Consider the following 6,133-nt stretch of genomic DNA (forward strand, 5'->3'; position numbering starts at 1 on the left):
CCCTTTCCCCCCCTGGTTCTCCGCCGGCCCAGCTGGTACCCGTGCTGCCCCGGACCACTTCCAAACTTAAACTTATCGCCCGGGGCGGGCGCGGCGCATAGCGGCCCGGAGAGACGTTTGAACAAGTGGAGAGTGCTTCCGAGCGAATGGAGAGCAAGGAGAGGGGGGGGGGGCGCATCATTGATTCAGGAGCTCGTGCTGCAGCACCGAGATTTGCAATCGACAACCCGAACCCGACGGACGACGACGCCGCCAAGCCGAGCGCGCTATTTACCTGTCGACAAAACTTTTTTTTTCGTACTTTTAGCAGCAGCAGCAGCATAGCAAAGGCGGCAGCAGCAAAGCCAGCAGCAGTAAAGGCAGCAGCAGCAGTCGATGACGGAAAATAAGAAATGCACGACGGTGATTTTGTTTATTCTGCTTGTGTTCATGTCAGATTATATATACTGCAGCAGTCGATAGCCCGACACGGACCCACCGGGACCCGCGCAATCACGGGGAAAAGAGTGTAAAGGCCGGCGTCGCGGAACAGAAATAATGGGTACAAGGGAAAAAATGCAGGGAAAATCAATAATAAAAGGAGTAAGAAAGAAAACTATGACGATGTGAGCGAGAGTTGGGTGGCGCGGGGGTGTTCCTTGCTGCGATGGCTGCGGTACATAAGGACGGGCGAGTTCGCGCTGCAGCGGAACAACGCGGCAGACACGCATGTGTGCCGAATATAGGGCGAGTTCTGCGTTCAAATTTCACCGCGAACCCACGCTGGGGATGGTTGCATTTTTTGTCGGTTTTCATCGACAACCAATAAAAAAGTGAGAGAGCAAGAGGTCTCTTTTTCCCTCTATGTGGAGTAATCGGAGAGCGCCATACCGAGTCTATATTCAGACCAGCCAACATCAACATGCGCGAACCGGACTCATCATCAGGAATAGACAATCACGATCGACCAGCCGACATCGACATGGTTTCCAAGAGGAAGAGACGCAAGGGACATGAAGGGAAGCACCAGACCTGCTGGTGGCGCTCCACTGCACCAGCAAACATCGTGTCCGTCAGGAACATTATAAACTTTTCCTTTGCTCTCAGCGGTGAGAAATTATACCACACCACCACACCCTAAAGAGAAGGTTCTTGAATCAGGAACAAGTCAATTTCCTTGACCTGTGCTAGAAAATTCAGTTGACCAAGGATATTTAGCTGATTCAAGACCCTCTCTTTTAGGTGCAACGCAAAGGTTTTATCTTTGTAGATAGATAGATAGATAGATAGATAGATAGATAGATAGATAGATAGATAGATAGATAGATAGATCCCAGGCCCCGGGGTCACCAGGGGCGCATTGAATTGGCTTGCTGTCCTGACCGCGCCACGGGAATGTGTGATCTCTGTGCGGAACACTACACTCGCGGATCGCGTGGCGAGGCGAGCTGAGGGGGAGGGGAGGGGGGGGGGAGAGAGGGATGTCCTGGGGTGAGGGGAGGATGGTGGCGTCTGCTGCTGCCACCGCCCACCTCGGCCCACCTCCTCCACTCCCCCGCCCCGCGGTGCCCGTCACCTGAGACGAGACTTCAAGACGCCCATACATGCATGCCTTCATACCATGCGCTGACATACCCTCCGAGATATATTTTACCGGTACGGGCAGCTCCGGTCGATGCCTGTACGCACAAAAGCATTTTCCACGGCACATAAAAAAGGACATTGTCGCAGAGTTTACTTTCCGTTATTATTGTTCTTAAATTTGTATCTCATTTACTTTTCTCTCGTTCCCCCCCCCCCCCACACCCTGCTGCACACGATGAGTTTTCCGACCAGAAACTCGAAACTGCCCCGGCAACGCTCTCCTATCGGGATGTGAAGCCGCCCCTCCCTCCCACGCCCGGTCTATTCTATCCAGCACTCGGCCGATTCCACCAGCCGGTCCCCCAACTTTTATATCAACACGGTCCCGGCGGGCGGGGGCGCCGAGGAAGAAAGCGAAAGAAAAGCGCAATGGACTTGTAAGTGAATTCGCGATCAGCTGGCGTGCCCCGCCCGGCGCCCCGCCCGAACCGTGCCGAGACACACACAAGTCGTTTCGACGGCTCGACACGATCGGAGCGGCCCGCACCCCTCTCTCCCGCCCCCAGCAAAAATCACGTGGAAATGTTGTCTGTCGGGGGAGAATGTATTGGCGACGCTGCTGGCGTATATCGTGCTTGTGGCAGTCCCCCTTCGCCTCCTCGGGCAGAGGTGGCAGAGCGCTGAGGTGGAGTTAGCAGCGAGTCCCCATACAATATCCAACTGTGTACGCGCAGAGAATTCTTACTTCTGTGCTACGGTGAGAATGCATCGAGGGGGCCACCACTTCGACTTTCGATGTGCACAGGATTACGTGATTACAGGGCTTACACGTATGTTTAGAGGAGTCACATTGTTTATTATTTTTAAACGAACCAGTTTCTACCACACGCGGAGCGCGCGGGGGGCCAGAGCGTCATGTCGCCGCGACCACCTGTTGCATCTTAATTCCACATTACCTCAGTACCGCCAACAATAAGCACTGTAGGACGTCTTACGTTACGTCTTACGTTACGTCTTACGTTACGTCTTACGTTACGTCTTACGTTACGTCTTACGTTACGTCTTACGTTACGTCTTATTACGTCTTACGTTACGTCTTACGTTACGTCTTACGTTACGTCTTACGTTACGTCTTACGTTACGTCTTACGTTACGTCTTACGTTACGTCTAGGGTTCAATTCATAAAATTTGAATAATTATGTGAAATTTAGTGGTATTTCTTCAAAATTTGGTTCAGTATTACTAACATGGATTACACTTCCACCTGTACACAGGACTACGGGAGTGGTGGCCCTCTCGGAATACATCCCTCTACAGACTTTACAGTGTAACCCCCCGACTGACACCATACGTAAAATACCGAAATACGCTGATGGGTAACATAATGTACGAGCTAATGTTACACTAACTAACAACACACATGTCGCGCTCCAACTAAAAAGCGCCGACACGTTTGATGGCAATTAACTAACGCGGGACGCAGCACCAAAAAGCAAAGATTCCGCGTGTGGCGTTATCAAAAATAAAAATGTCCGATAAGCCCAGCGCACCGCGTGTGATGCACAGGCCGGTAGTAATATTATGCGCCCACACACGCCTATGCGCGCGCGGCGCCGCACAGCAGAAGGGGCGGGAAAAAACGAGCGAGCGGAACCGGGCGTAAATCACTTTTCGCTTCATAGCAGCAAAGTTAAGCCCTTTCAGAGGCCCGCGATAAGCCGCAAGGTAAACGTGGTTGGGCAAGGAAGGGGGGCCTCGCGGGACGTCGTACCCCCCTCCTCTGTACCTCGTTTGTCAGAGAGCGTTCTGAAGTATTTAAACTGCTGCTGCTGCTGAGGAGCCAGGTAGGAATAAGAGGCCGCTTCTTCATTGTCGCGCATGTAATGTGATGTGTAGGGGGAAGTGAGACAAGCGGAGAGGGGCGCGCAATGGAATGGACCGTGCACCATTTTTCTTGAGCGAGAGAGAGAGAGAGAGAGAGAGAGAGAGGGAGGGAGAGAGAGGGAGGGAGAGAGAGGGAGAGAGAGCGAGAGAGGGAGAGAGAGAGATCCACACACCTGTCACATATCTCGGAATCTTCCACACCAGTTACAAACCAAGAGAGTCGCGGGGGCAAGAAGAAGGGGCAGAGGGGGAGGGGGATGGGCAGGGGGAGTAGAGGGGGGGAAGTGGGATTGTAACGCTCCGCAAATTCGTCTTGGCCGTGACAGTTATCCATCGCGCCTAAAATCGTGTGGTCGCGAGAAGCACGACCACATTCACACAGGGACCGGTCACTCACTGGAGTACCGGTCTCTTCCAATTCTTCAGCAGTTTAGAAGATTTTTTTATATTTTTATTTTTCTCTTCCCCATTCTCCGAGACGCCCTACTATTCTTGCCAAATCCACGACTCTGGCTGCTACCGCTGACCTTCTGATGACAGGCGACGCGCTCTCCGATAGGCACTCGTTTCGACTGGCATGCCTGTCCGTGCGCTCTCTGTCCCGCGTAAGCTTACCTCTTTTGGACTGGACTGCCCTGCCGGCCCACTCTGCTAGTCTGCTGCAGGTCTACCCGCTCCCCCGCCGCTCCTGACGGAAATACCTCCGTTGTGATAAGGCTCCCCGCGTGCCCTTGCACACATTCCTCGGGCTATGCCGAAAACTTCTTGCGCGTCGTGTATGAGGAACATTGCCTCGTGCACCGCGCCCAGAGACAAACCGCGCCCAGAAACTTACACGTGATCATGCCAGAAGCTGCATCCTTTATTAACATTTGACTTCCAAAAACCGATCCCGTCGAACGAGTAACATCATTTAATAAAAGATCGAATTAGATGCCCGCGAGACTAAATCGACGTCAAGTGCGCGCCGCCGATCAACAGAATCCATTGAATCCTTAATTTCTGGCAGTGTCGGCAGAGCGGGCCCCGTGCGGGCCGCTCCACTTACTTCTTACTTACACAACGAACCGGACGGAGTAACAGAACGTGGCGAACGACACGGCGAGCAAACGTGACTAATAACGTGACGAAAAACGTGTATGAGGATCAAAGGAATCCCTCACCCAAAAAATAATACTCGCGTGCTAAAGTCTTATTTTTGGAGGTAAAGGGTAAAAATTTTAGGAATCTCATCAACATCTGAGGAGTTTGTGCTCAAACTAATTGAGTCGAGGATCCAGGATCATCAAAGTTCGGCTTCGAGAGTGCGGGGGACCCAAGAGACCATCGTCGAAACCAGACAAAATTTGGAAAATACAACTAAAAATTTCCGTTTCCAGCCATGCGAGGCAGGTGTTCACTAGCTACGCAGTCCACCAGAGGACCACGTGGCCCGCTGGAGCGCGCACGTTGGGAAGGGGGGAGGTGGCCGGCAGCAGCGGTCGCGGTGCGCCGTGAACAAGCCGAGGCGGCGGCGGTGGCGGTGGAACCGCTTACGGCGCAGAGACTTTATTTTATTTCCCCCTGCGCCCGCCCAGCACGCCCAGCCCCGTCCCGTGCCATCATCTGCGTCAGCCGAGCCTCTGCTTCCAGCATCAGCTGATCTCCCGTCTGGTCCAATCACATGGCTGGCCCCACGGGCTGGCCCGCCTGCGGTCGTCACCAACGTCGCCCCACTAGCCGCGGCCAAAAAAAAAAAATCATCTTAGAACTTGGAAGCAAAAGAACAACCTAACGGCGACCTTCAAAGACTTATCAGATTAAGTACCATGAGTAAGGACGCGATGATTTTTTGGGGGGGAGGGGGGGGGGAGAGGAGTTCCCATTTCCCGATGAAACGTTATATGGGTCATTTGGTTGCGGAATTTTCCATCAACCGGAAGTAACGTTACATAACAGCGTTACGAAAAGGCACTCCTGGTGAAGTAGCAAAGTGGGCGCGCGCGCGCAGTCGGCTACGCCTTTGGGGCCAACATCCAGCCAAAGGGCCTCGGGGCCAATATCCAGCCAATGGGGAAGACAGAACTGCAAAACATCTCGCTGGATATTTACCAACTAATCAATCAGAAAATTTGCTCTAAAAACAGTGTGGAAGATTTAGGTTCCCAAACTATGGCAGATTCCGACTGAATACATGCGTGCGAGAGAGAAGGTGAACACGTCGGCGTTGGCCTGGTTGGTTACACTCTTTTCTTTTTTGGTGCGCGCCATCAACTCAAATGTGGAATTCGATCCAACTTCAGCGGCAAATTCCGCACCGACCGAAGCGAAGCGAGCTTCAATACTTCTCATCCAGCCACGTTTCCTTCAAGTCCATAACAAGGGTTTTGCGCAGTTCCGCTCATTAGTTGGTGTGGTGTGGCGGTGTGGGAGTGTAACGTAGCCACGCTTCCAATTGTTATGGTGGCCGGAGTACGTACAGCAGAGCTCGGTGCGGACCTCCTGGCGGGGCGGGGCGGGGCGGGGGCTGAGCGGGGGCCTCAGGCTTCGGGGCGACCTTTCCCTCCACGCGCTTCCACAACAGGCTCCACCTCGCCCCGTGCTGTTGACGTGGCGTGGCGTGGCGGCGGAGTAGGGCAAGGGCGTGGGACGTATCAGCGACACCCCATACATATGATAAAGGCGCCCCCGCCCCGCCCCGCCCCG

General features: G+C 53.5%; 1 protein-coding gene across 1 annotated transcript in view; it reads right to left on the reverse strand.

Annotated features, from left to right (window-relative positions):
* The window catches only part of LOC113207069 (uncharacterized), a 140,645-nt gene that overhangs the window by 114,159 nt on the left and 20,353 nt on the right, over positions 1–6,133 (reverse strand). The gene's annotated exons all lie outside the window — the stretch shown is intronic.

This window comes from Frankliniella occidentalis, unplaced genomic scaffold, assembly GCF_000697945.3.
Source record: "Frankliniella occidentalis isolate FOCC.00 unplaced genomic scaffold, Focc_3.1 Scaffold32, whole genome shotgun sequence".
NCBI classification, from domain to species: domain Eukaryota; kingdom Metazoa; phylum Arthropoda; class Insecta; order Thysanoptera; family Thripidae; genus Frankliniella; species Frankliniella occidentalis.